Source organism: Diprion similis, chromosome 6 (genome assembly GCF_021155765.1).
Source record: "Diprion similis isolate iyDipSimi1 chromosome 6, iyDipSimi1.1, whole genome shotgun sequence".
NCBI classification, from domain to species: Eukaryota; Metazoa; Arthropoda; class Insecta; order Hymenoptera; family Diprionidae; genus Diprion; species Diprion similis.
This window is the reverse complement of record NC_060110.1, coordinates 1,680,833-1,694,940: the sequence shown is the minus strand read 5'-3', so window position 1 is coordinate 1,694,940 and position 14,108 is coordinate 1,680,833. Positions and strand designations below refer to the sequence as shown.

Here is a 14,108-nt window from a genome sequence, read left to right as displayed (position 1 = left end):
AGGATCTGGAAATATTTTACCTTTGTATTACAGTCCCAAAATGAATCCTCCAAGAATTTACTGCTACTCAACTCTCACTGTCAACTGTCATTATCATTGAAATCTTCGGATCTGACTCATGCAGACGAGGCTCCAATCAGATTACTCATTGCCGGTATGCTCTTGAGGGTAGCATCTATAATTTGCCCACTTGCGTCTCATTACAGAAGGACGGTACACACTGTAACGAACTTCCTGGAATGAAATTTTGCATACGGATATAAATAATCGCATAATTATAAAACGGGATAATGGGTCATCTATTGTAGCTTATTTCATTTGCAAAATTGAATTATAAAATTGGTTGGATGAATTGATTTCAATGTCGCATAAAAATGGGTAAAACGTCAAAAATGACATGAAATAGTTGCACACGACGCAATATCGTTAAACATTAGAATTTACAGAGTTGAAACAATTAAGTGTCTGATTAATAATAATTAAATGTAATGTTCATCTTTTAGAAGCGTCTTGTGTCGAAGATTTACGTTAATCCTGTTAATGTTGAGTTGTCAGTATTCCTTATATATTGTCAAAGTTTGTAATTCCGCGGGGTATATGTAAATAAATTTCCCAACAGGGTTCAAAGAAACAAGAAAACAACGTCGTAATAAACTGATATATCGATTAATACTTCTTGATTTTTGAGTCGTCACACGCTATAGTTTGTATGTTAATTCTTCGACGGATACTGGAGGACTGACTGCCAGCGCATCCTCACGCCTCACCAACGCCGCACGTATGGTGAATGGCTCTGAAAAAGTTGGCTTATTCTTACTTAGTAAGGCCCACGTCTGGAAGAGTCAAATGATCGTACGATTGACTCCATCTCTTCTATGCGTGATTTGCTTGAAAGAGTTAGAATCCATTCGAACGATTCTCCATGTTGTTTTCAGTATTCTTCAAAGATGCGAAAGCTGAGCTCCACATTAAAAAAAAGACTGGCATCGACGGTTATTTGTTATCGCAAAAAAACATTTTGGCTGTACAGTCGATCGATTTCAGTTAGACTGATTGATGTGCCGCAGCGAAATTTAACTTGGAAACTTTTCGTGCTCGGAATAACTGATAGAGGTGGAACTAGTCCCTTCACACATGTGCTTCGGCTTCGACCCGACTGGATAGGGGTCGAAGAGCGATTTTTCTTGATTACTCGTCTTATGGTTGCGGGCAATTAGTATTCCAACAATAAAAAATAGTCACGTGTCCCTATTAGTTCACTCAACATATATCACGTGAATGACACCACCCTTCAAGGTTATACCGTACCATAACGGAAATGTGCCGTACATTACACTAGAGCCACAATTAACGACACTCATTGATATGATCTTAGAACAATACGGAATCGTAACGCAATTAGCTCATTTAATTATTTAATTAGCTCAAATGAGCATAAGACAATTGTCCAGACTCAGTATTGTCTTGTACTGACGAGAAGACACCCGGTTTTTTACTCGTTTGTTCACGGGGCCGAGAGTAAAAGATTGGAGTGGTTTCTTATGGGTACTGAGTTTAGCTTGGAAAGAGCTAAGCAGAAGCTGAATACTTATTAGACGATAGAGGACTCGTACCAAAACGCTTCGGAAAAGAGATCCATGCGCACCAAGCGTCATTATTGTACACAACGTGATGTAAGTTGGGAAAGGCTTGATAATCTGAAAGCATATGCAATTACGATAGCCAATATTCTTTCACATTTTTGTACTTGAATACAACTTATTCTTGCTACAGACAATTCGTGCTTCTTGCAAAATTAATTTTCCATTTCGTGATGTAGTAGCTTGTTAAAAGTGATAAAGTGTTTAATTTCTTCTGCAATAAGAATGCATAACGCAGGGGATTTTAGAAAATGATAGGAATATTGGTGGGTATTTCAGAGGATATTCAAAAAGGCTTCATTTCTATTTCAAACCATTAAATGATCATTTGGCTTTTTTGAGTGAGAATATACATTTTTGAAGAAGATGAACGTTTCATATTGTCTTACAGTGATATTCACTAAATTGTCTTAAATGGAATGTAAATTTTGAGACCTCGTGAAATCTGGCTCGATTTTGGGACGGGTACAGTTAAAAATGGCGGTACGTGAAAATTCGTCCAATCTGCAGAATATCGTTCCGTAACGATTCGTTTAGAATTTTCTGTTCTGTTGTAACTCACAATCAATCAGAAATTCCCTGGAACTGGGTAATTATAAGGTTAAGTCAAATGGAATTTGTGGCCTCTTTTAAACCATACAACATTTGTCAGACGCATTTTTCACTACCACTTTTGGTTTTCGAGAAATTTGATTGGATTGATTAGAATGGGACACTCCGTATAGAGAAATAACTCTAATCCATTACATGCTGAAAACTTTTGTACCGTGAATTCAGGGTGGCAGACGATGCTTTTCTTTTGTGCTTATCAGAGTACCTATTGTTGGATACAGAAAAAATTTCACAGAAATATTCATCGGCGGAGATGCTCTCTTGAAAGTTGGTCTTTTCACCAAGTCGCAGATAGTGCAGTCAATCACAATCGCCATAACAGCCCATGAATAAAATTCTGTAAGCAACTTACTATTTTTTCATCGTTCAAATAGGGTTATTCGTGAAAATCATTTCCAAAGTCAACTCACATCGTGTTAACTTCTCAAGCACTTTCAAATCCTAGTTCGCTGATAGCTGGCGTTTTCTTAATGGCGGCATCCATTCTGGTTTCCTTACACGAGGATGGAACACGAAGTATAGATGCGAAAGATACCAGACCAAGTGAAACCACGCCGTGTTTACCCTGGATAATGACGTCCTTGTATTGCCCATTGACTTCGATACACTCAGTGTACATTTCGAGGTCGCGTAGGTTTCCTTTCAGGAGTCCTAAATCAATTTTCGATGAGGCATCTAGTACTACGATACAGAACAGAATCACTACTGACTACTAGTGTGATTACATAAAAATACATTCTCCATGAGACCAACTTCAACATAGAGACACAAATTCATTTTTCTTTATAATCACAAAGCACATAATTATCATGGATTGGATTTTATAACTCATCTCACAAACCATGCAGGTATAACAGCCGTTTTTCTTTATAACTGGTAACCTTGTCATTTGTATTGTTAAGTTGATTTTCAATATAAATATTTCATCCTGAGGAGGACCTCCACTTGTGCCGAAATGCAAAGAAAATCTGTTTCCTATCATCGGACCTTCATTTCCAAGAATACAACCCTTTTCATCATACTGAGGTCAAGAATCAACTTTTGGATAACATTTGTAAATTAATTCGCTTTCTTGACCTCGTCGCCTTAAGGTAATTTTTGACAGTAAATTACGCTGATCTTAGTCACTGCAGATTCATGGTCATTAAACTGTTTATTCCTAATTTATACTCTTCATTCAAGTTTCGAAGAGGTGAGTGTATTTGGTCGATTCCGCGTCAACTTTGCCGAACCTGTCCCTTATAGTTACCGATTTTTATGAAATTTGCTGCTTGCAATTTGGTTTGATTACGTAACATCAGTGGAGAAACAACTTCTGGCCGAAGGATTTTTCAAAATTCGATCAATTACAGGAGTTCCGAGACGTGCAACTTTTTGATCGTCAATTTATGAAAAATTTATATCTCTGCAATCACTGATCGTAACCTGAATATTTCTTTTCTTTTCACTAATATTTTCACTATCGTATTATATTATATTATATATTATTTATACATATTATATATTTTTATTATTTTTGGCCTTATCGCGAAGTGGACTCTAGATTTTACTAGTTATTTATTCTACCGATTTTAGAAAAATAAAAATTATTTCATGAACGTGGTAGTGACGGCAGGATCCCAGAATTTTTCCAACACAAATGAATCATAATTTTGGGAAACGTGAGCTGCAACCATCAGACCGATGATTGATCTTATGACCAACTAAGTTGTTTCCATTTAAAAAAAAATTGAGTTTCATATTTATTTTCTTAAAATATGGTAGGTTTGGTATTTTTGAGATCGGAAATAAAACTTCTGGTCCACAGTGCTATTCGATTTTGGTGATTTATGCAGTGAAGCTTTCGAGTATAGCCCTGAGTATCGCTTTGAAAATAGTGAGCATGTACCGTTTACCAAAAAACTTGTCTATATAATGCGTCAGCCTATTTTTCTTAGTACACGTGATATTTTATTCTCAGTTTAATAAGTTTTCAATTTACAGTACTTATTCCATAATGAACCAAGAAATTACTTATCACAAAAATGTTCACCTCCGTATCACAGCTAAGAAATTGAATAATTTTTTTATAAATTTGGAAAAATATTGTAAAATTATATGCGTATGATTACATAATTTCATATAATTTTTTTCAGCTCAAATTCGAGGTAAAATTTTATAGAATTAGCAAGCTGCCAATAGGGAACGTGAAATGGGACCGTCGTGTACGAATCCTGTAGGAATCGTGTGAAGAATCGGTCTGAAAATCATTTTGTAGAAACGAAGTTCTGTAGAAAGAATTTCTGTAGAAACGAACTTCGTAGGAACGATGGGATCGCACCGAACATTGTTCAAAGTTTTTCTTGCACAACTCGTAGACGAGAACACTCGGCAGTGAGTGATGGCACTTCGTTTAAACATTACAAAGAATGTAATGATATTCGACTTTGAAACATGCAGGCTGAGTTTCAATTCGGTAAAACTGAGGGGCTTCGATGTCACCGAACTTTTGCAAGTTGGGTAGCATTGGAATGGAACGAGGGATGGGGCATCGAAATGAATCTCAACGTCGGTTAAATTGACATAGAATATCTGATTTTCTCGATAACTTGTCTGACTTTCTTCCCGCCTCCTTTATCCATTCTGTCGTTTTAATTCTGAATAATTCCAGTCTCTAATTTCTTTTCTACAAACACACTCTTTTCCGAATGAAACCTTGTCTCCTTAATTCAGGAGGAAACAATTATTCTCGCATGTATCTCATGTTCTACGACACATTATTTTATATTGTAAGGTATGCAAGCTGTGGAATTTATTATTAAATAAATAATTGAAGCAGTAATTTGCGGTTTGAGGAAGTGTTCATCGCGTGATTAATAAAAAATAATGTTAAACTATAACACTTCATGTTTGTACAATGATTTGTGAAACTCTGTGAAGCTAAGAAACATTGCATTATTGAATAAAAATTTTTTTGAATACCCATTCTGAATTTTTTTTTTATTGTCAATATTCTGAGCTTCGTAATAGTTAAGTTTCAAATATATGCACTTAGTTTAGGCAAACTGCATATATTTTCAGATGTGTACTCTTCAAAGTTTCATGCCTTTATATTATATAGGTATAAGGATAAATCGTACAGCGCGCGAGCTCCAATTAGCGTTTGAAATATTTGCCAATTAATATCCTCGCTCGCTGGATTTTCTAAGCATTAATTTTGTGGTAATTTCCCGTACCTGGCTGATTGGCCAAGTTCTCAATCTATATTAAAAATGAGAAAATCAAAAAACAAAAAAAAAAAAAATTTTAAATGCTAGCCATAAATTAATACGATTAGTAGTAATATTAATTACAATTTCGGGGCTATTTATATTCAATCAGCAATTCATCATGTTCAAGAGTGCAACACTAAAAAGGTGCATCTTTTTTTTTGTTTTTCCAGTAATATTACCGGGTGAGAAGATCGGTATCTATATTACTAACGTGAATCGTCTCGGTGGTATCGAGTTGCCTTCGGCCTAGTTCGATAAATCGTATCTTCACGAAACATCTGTATTTTATATGTTCGGTGTTACGCTCTTGTGGTTAAAACCTGAATTATATTTCATACCCGTACATATGATCCGGTAGATAGATAGACATAAATAGATTTTCGGAAGTGAGGTCAACGGAAATAGCTAAAGACATATATCCGAAAATTATCACGTGAGTATGCAGTGAGTTACCACTTTATATTTGTCAAGCAAAATAATACCTACCGGTTTATATTTTTTATTCAAAAGTCTAAAATTTATCCTATATAGCGCAGTATGACAGTTTATTTTCAGACTTTATTGTATCGCGTGCTTTTAATCGGTTCAACTAGCTGAAGTTACGTTGTTTTACTAATACCTTGGTATTTCTAATCGCCCAACGATCACCGCCTCGTGGCGGCATTTATGAGTCATAAAATTTGTGGAAGTCGCATAAAAAGGTGCGAGGGAGATGATATACGAGTATAAATATTTTCGAAATCATATTTCTCTACAAAAATGCTATGAGATATTTATTTTTTTCAGTAAAATTTGCTATAAAAATATGTCTAGTGGAATAATTGTGCGCACAAGTTTTTCAAAATTATACAAAAATTACACACAATTGTTGCATGTCACTCCTCATACTGTATTCATTATACATGTATATTTTTTGACTATAAACGAGTCAGAATTCTGGGACAGCTTATTGTTGCATCAAAATATAAAAAATTGGGTTAAAAAATGAGTAAAATCGGAGAAACGCACGGTGTATAGCTGTTTTGGCTGTAGGTATTCAAAACCCGTCTGTATCCAATAGACCATTAGTATCACATTGTTATTTAAATTTGCATTTACCCTGTTGTAATATTTACCAAGAATATGAACGTGGATGGAGAAGTTATGTATCTATATACCTCGATGTATATTCATCACAATATATATATATACATATAGACAATATCAACGAGGTTGCGTACACACGAGTACTTATAGAACCATTCCCTCTCTTCCAGGATGGTAGATGTTTGTTTAATAGTTTGTGTATAAGTCCGGAAGCTGAGTTGCCGCGTAAGATGGGTCTAAGTCAGGCAGGCGAAAGATACGAAGGGGTCGGAGGAGAAGGTTTGGGAAAGGTAGGATTTGGCTGGCTGGTTCCTCCGATGCCATTAATCAACGGCACTCACACTGGTTCTGATTCCGTCAAATACAATCCTCTAAGAAACCGGAATAGCAGCCTTATTGTATGAATTCACAGCTCTGCTGCAGGGAGTGCCACTGTTTTACCATTCGCAAAAACAGTCCGACAGTTGATAGTTCTGACTCCTTCAACTTGAGTGAAACCGCACACCCGATATATACCGACTCGATGCTATGCGTGATGAATTTATGATTCGCGGACTTGTAAGTGGAGATTTTAGCAGCAGACTGGAAGTTTTTATACTTGTTCGTTTTGTTCTGTTCATATGATTAACAAGCGCCGTTGGTTGTTTTGAAAATGAATATCAATCGCCTAATCTTTCCACTTAGACTCTTGAAATCGGGTTACTTTACTGAAATACTTTTTTTTTTGGTCACGTATTGCAGAAAGTGTATTAAAACTGGAAATAAAGAATAAGTTGAAAGCATGATCACGATAGGCAAAGTTTTTTTCGGGAAGAATTTCGAGGTGTGGGGCGTGGTGAATGGAATTGCCAGTTTATCATCGTTCTTTCGTATTAGGTAGATATTAGGTCTTGGATGCCTCGCAGTGCACTTTCGTTTTTAACCGTGATGAAAAGCTACCCGGGGTATATAAAATTGCTTTAATCTCTAGATCGAAATGAAAGTGATTTCTCTGGGGAGCATTATTAGACTCATCTATCATTCCGGGTCACCGTTACGGTCCCCATTTCTGCCGCAGGAAAACACGTTACGTCAAAATAAGGAAAGAGAAAAGAAAACGGCCAAACAAAAAGAAAGAAAGAACGAGAAAAAAAATGACATCAAGAAAGTTGAGCAGAAGGAAAAGGAGGAAAAACTCACGCACATACACACACAAAAACAAACTTTTCTCAGATACGATAATTTGTTAACGAAATCCAGGTGTCATCTCTATCGGCGTCGGGCCGGCTGCCCTTCTTCCACGAGGAAAGTCCATCTTCTCTGCTTCTTCGAGAGAAACACTCATTTGTCACCCTCGTGCAGACGCCGGAACGCGAAGCTTAAATCCCGAAGGAGGAAGAGCAAAGCATTTATTTGAATAACAAACAACAAATATAAAGCTGCACGAATCGCATAGCGAGAGGCAAAATGTCATTACCGTTAAACCAACAATAACTGAATCAGTCATTGTCTCCAGAATTTTTTGTCAACTCAAGGTTTAGGCAATATCTGTGCCGAGAAGAAACGGATGAACTTAGTAGTTTGTGTGACCAGCTGCGCATGCGCAAAATCATAGGACTCTATTGGTCAGTGACCACGGCAGGGTAGCCAACTTAATTGAAACGAGGCATGAGATGTCAAATTCTCCCTCGTTGAGTGGAGAGTTGAAGTTACGTTATTACGGTAACTCGAAACAGTCGTCAGTCAGTCGATAATAATAGTTTGTCAAGCCTTTTCGAATCGATACATCAACTATGCGAGATCTGCTCATCGTTAGCTTAAAAAATCTACGTCACCCGCATAACCTCTAAAAGCTGCGTGTGACTGCAGCAACTTGAGGTGGTCAGCTTGCGTCAAAAGTCGACTCATTATACATGCGCAGTCGGACGCCCAATTTACCAAGTTTTACTATTTTCTCGTAGGTTGACTGTCAACCCGGACTATCAGGGGTCGTTGGGATCTACCTGGAGTCGCAGGAAAAGGCGTTCCGGTGGATTCAGTGACAATCCGCTCCGCGCCCGACCATTGAGCTGGAAATAAATACCCGCCCCCAGTAGCGACCCCTTGTTAACCTTAATTTCTGAGTTTCATGGAAATGGAAACAGAACCGCAGTCCAGGGACGAAGCAAGCACGTGTAACGTACCAGTTTACCCTCAGGACTCTAGGATCGGTGTCTGGGCGGCCACATTCGACCGTAGAAACTCTTTCGTTTATTAACCGACGGGACGAGGGAACTGCAGGGCACCAACGAAGGGTCGACCGACGTCCGAAAACTGCCAGCCATTACGTACGTGTATTTAATAACGCGGGGTGCATTATTTGCGTCGTTTTGACCTAGTTTGTAGGAGGCTTACTAATTACGAATGCATGTGTATACAGTATTATACGTATGTACAAGAGTGAACGATATATTTAACGGTGATTTAGGGTAATGCGATTACATCAACCGTCGCGTGTTATACAACCCTGTTGGTTGACAGGTGTTCCGAATACGTATTACAGTAAGAATTGCAAGACTGCTTTATTAACTGCTCTCGGACATGCTCATGACGGTATTCACGAAACTGGGAGACTCGAGTAAACCTATTTTCGGCTACATACGATGCACGTTGTTAATCAAACTTCGTCCCGTAATACCGGCAAGATTGACAAAATTTACAATAACTGTTCATTGCCAACAAAAACACACTTTTGAAGATTATCATGTTATTACTGTATAGTGTACAATTCAGTAGATTTATTATTCTTTTACAAAGTATATTCAATTTTGAACTTCAAAAATGAACTTCACAGTGAACCAAATTAACCTTATAATGGATCGCTGACTCCATAGAAACTTTCTAAGGTCTTTGAACCCTGTAACATGATCAACCATGGTGGTAGTGCGAAAAATAAAAAAAAAGAAATCCACAGGGTCAAAAATCTTAGCTTTTGCTCCTTATGACATTGAATTTGTTTTCTTTAAACTCGATTCATTTCTGTCGTATACGCATCTTCCCTTGCATTCAAGTGTGCGAAAGAATAATTTCAACAGTTTCGGTAGTACTTTGAACGGTTAAAATAACTGATTTTCAAAATGTATAATAAACAGTGCGAAATGAATTTATTTTTATACTAAAATAAAAAACACAAAATCACTTGTTATATCTGATTATAACACGTCACAGGTTCGATATCTTCTCGAATTATGCACCCCTACAACCTAGTTCAGCCACATCGTCGTTTGATATTATCATTTTAGATAAAATAAGCTAGCCAAAACTATCGGCAGCAAAGCGAAAAGTTTGCTTTCATCAAGTAAACTGAGCTACTGTAGATTTCGATCACAGTTTGAGCCCCCAATTTCAACACCCCATTCAGACCGACGTCAATTGGACCCCTACAGAAATTGGATGATCCTCATTTCCCCACTACCTTCAAACCAAGATGAAATCCGGCCACCTCCTCAGCCGGAACAATAAACAGACTTCGATGTCTCGTATCTATAGAATCTCCCAAATTTTCAAGAATGGTAAATTACTGCCTCTTCGAGTTATAAAAGTTTCACGGTGTGAGTACTGCGTTATCGGATACCAAATTAAGTGAAAAGTATGCCATTGTAAAATAAAGAGGGCAGGCCAATAGGAAGCCATTCAAGTCGAAGTTGGGCTGCCTGTTTTATCCCGCAGAAGAGTTCTGACCATATCGTACAACTGGGGCTGGTTGCTATGGCGGCGAAGCCTGTCGCGGCGAAATTTTTCATCAGATTCATTGGTCGCCTTATATAACTTGCGTTCACACATTCTATTAGAAAAATTCCTGTAAATTTATTTTCACCTGTCAGAGTCGTGCACTAAATTGAAAAATCAAGACAAAACTTTAGTTTAGTTTGCTGCCCTCACGTGTTGTATATCTCAAAAATGGAAAATTAGAAGATATGTAGACAAAACCTCAGGCTTTGATTTCGATTTTAAACTCTACCACATAGCCTACGAATTTTCCCCGTTTGAATGGAACAGAATTTTTAGGACCTCGCAGTCAATGTTTTTTTGCTCACGATGCGCTCCGTGAAAGAATTTGAAATTTGGTTAACTTGTTACGTCACATAGTGATTCAATCAAAAATGTAGAGATTTCAGGAATGAAGAAAAAATCAATCGTGACGTAGCAGAAACCATGAGTTATTCTATCGGAGGATTAGAAGATTTTTGCGATAGAACTTTAAATTGAGATTTTACCTGCAATTTTTCAACTTATTTGGAAATATTTCAACCCATGTGAGCAGCAAACTCGATAATTAGCGTCTATATTAATTGGGATCACCATAATAAGGTACTTGTAGCTTTGTTTATTTTCACACTTCGCGTACGTTACGGTGCTTAATGTGTGATAATTATTTTGTAACATCGCGATGAGAAGCTCGCTCGTACCAAGGCGTCGTTTCTTCACATCAAATTACGTAAATACAATCATGTATATAGTATGTACGTGTACATGAGAAGTTAGAGGAGCTTGGAAGCTGGGAAAGTTTAGCGAGGTAAAGTTGTGGCAGAAAACTCTGTCCATATACGTAGGTATGGGTATAGATTATAACTTGAGGTACGCGAAGCAGCAAGGCATGCGATAAAGTAGCTTTGCCTGTAACGTGTAACGTATTATACACGTGAAGTGCTCGAATATTAGAGGTGATGCTAAAGGAATTTTTGTACTCTTTTGGAAAATTGAAAATCGTTGATGTAACCATCTTTACCAGTCATGTTCATACCATGAAAGGTATGAAATAAGTTTGTGGGAACTTATTCCTCAACAGCAACGCGGCGTGGAGTATAAGAAAACAAGTTCCTTATTCTCGACTTCTCTGTGCCGTGACACCCATTTCGCCACTGATGGCAATTCGATCTTCAGAATGGGGCTCATCTCAAGATACGTGCACCGGGTATGATAATGTACAAGTGTCCCTTCTAGTTGAGTTCCGGGGCCTAGTGCAAACAACCCATAGATGCGCTGTTTGCCCAACTAATAGTGTACCTTTCAAGACCCTTCATCGTCTGGTTTCCCACCCCGAGGGTCTCTGCTGCGCGCTAGACTCAAATCTGGAATTCCTACTATGCGGCTAGGACTTCTTGGATTATCATATTAAATCCCTACGCTTCATTGATGTGGATTATCTTTGCAATATACCCGGTGGGGTAAAAGTATCTGTTGAAATTAAGTCAATTTTAACTTGTTACCCTAGCAAAAGGATAAAAATGTATTTTTTACTGCATGGGCATTGAAAAGTCCACTTTTTGTGGCAGTTTTCGTTCCGTAAAGTGACGCTTTATACGGCAGCGAACAAAGTTGCGGAATAAAGTCTTTATTCCGCAGTTTTGATGCGCAGTTCGAAGTGCGCATCCCAAACTGCCGAATAAAGTAGCTTCGTCGAACAGATCGTGACATAACCTCACTCTTCGTTTTGCTTTTCAATGCCCATACCGTAAAAAATATTGTATGTGGCATGCCCGTAAACCGTTTTTTGGCTCGGATAATTTCAGTACTCGCTTCCGGCTCGCCTTCAGCTTGTCCTCAAATCTTTATCCTTGCCAAAAAAACAGGCGGTTTACGGGCATGCCACATCAATAGCTATTGTAGCTGTAAAGAAAAAATCTGTAATGTGTTGCTATTCGGTTTTGTTCTGGTCAAATGATTGATGTTAAAGAAATTGTGTAACTCGAAAAATTTCATTAAGTAAACAAACGGATTTAGTGCTGGTAAATGTGCAAGAAGAGTTCTGGACACAGATTTCGTTACCGACATTTTACCGACACCTGAGCCAAGACAAAAACCTTCTTTCGGCAGATACAAATGGATCAAGGCTTGCATGGATATCCCCCCATCACCGAATATCCTAGAAAAAGGGTTGTATCTTGGCTTGAGTGTCAGTAAAATGTCGGTAACGGAAACAGTGTCCACAACTCACTCTCCTTGCCTATCTACTAATGTTGTAACAATCACAAAAATTAATGTTAACGATACAATCGTACTCGGTGGTTATTTGCACCGCATTTCGTTGTAGAGAAATAAGAACTCATCTTATCTAAGGAGCTGCGCAGCCAAATCGTGTTCAAGGAGTTATCGAGCTGAGTTACTTTCATAATCGAACGAGTTTTAAGTGTATAGTGTCATTATTCGTTCCACCGTCATTGTAATTATATTAAAATATTTATAATATTCAGTTTAAGCTTTTCTGCAATTTAACTTCACGATGCAGATTTATTTATGTAATTTCGAGTCCAGTAATCAGCAAGTTTTTTTCTTTTGTTATCCTTTAGAACCATTATTATCGTTAGGCGTGTTTTAACCGAAGTGTAAATGTGAGTGCATGATTTTTTTTACTTTCTAATCGATCTACTGGTTTACCAGCATTGCCGTTTGCCTTTTCCGATGGGTCTTAAAACCGTCGGATACTGATAGAAATTTAAAATCGAGCATACAAAATAAATAGCCCTAATGGGCTTATAGATGTAGATCACTAAAAAGGCGGAAAGCGAAAACTGTTGTAAAATTTCAAAGAAGAGCTAAAATTACTTTTTGTTGGATGTTGATTTTCTCACGTTTGAAACCTAGGCTTATCTGTCAAATGGATTAAGTATACCGAAGCAATCTGTTAACGCGTTTGATTTCACTGTGCCCTGTTTGCAAGGTGTGTTCTACACACGTTTTATTTATAAATTTTACACGTCAAATATTTAAGCGTTGTTTTGTTGAGTGTTAGTACACAAGTATTGATATTACCATCCAAACGCGAGGAAGATCTTCGCGGGGTTGCTTCGTAAATGGAGATGAGAAAAATCCGCGGGGGCGATAAGCTTTCGTCTGTAAAGGGAAAAAAACCTCAATAATAAAAATGAAAATATAAGAGAAAATGAAAAAGCGCTTGCCTTTCTTTCTGTAGTAACCCTTTACACCTCTATACTGCTATCTTCAAGCCAGCAAGGTAATTATTCCATGCCGGTACGATAAGCAAAGATAAGTAACCTCAATCTAAATTTTAAATTACCTAACCAAACGTTAAGACCTAATTCGAAAAGTCTTCCTTTCTGGGGAAGGAGGGGTCATAAGTCTTCGTAAATTTGCGAATATCTTGAGCGTTGCTTAATTAAACCTGGATACACCGTCGCGTCGGTTCTCGATTTCTCTATCTCGAAGGCTCTTCTCAGTCGAGAGATACCTGTTACTGCAGAAAATAATTTGCCTCGTGTCTCCTGAGGTGAAAATGAAAGTTGTAATTAACTATCTTTCACTGGCCGATGTATTTCGACGTTGCATCGCAACGATAGAACTATGCCAAAAGTATTTGCGATGGATTATTGATAAGTAATCTGCAAACGAATGTTTCGACTATGGTTTAAAATTCGTGGCCTAATCGAGGGGCCATTCACTTGGAAATCGAATGAATCATTCCAATTTATTAACATTGATTTAGAATGATTTCTACAGATTTCTGCACTATCATGTGATTTTCATTGATTTCCAGTATCAC

General features: G+C 37.6%; 1 pseudogene; it reads right to left on the bottom strand.

The window, feature by feature from the left end:
* Positions 1-2,676: 2,676 nt before the first annotated feature.
* Positions 2,677-14,108, bottom strand: part of LOC124407508 — a 71,503-nt pseudogene continuing 60,071 nt past the window's right edge.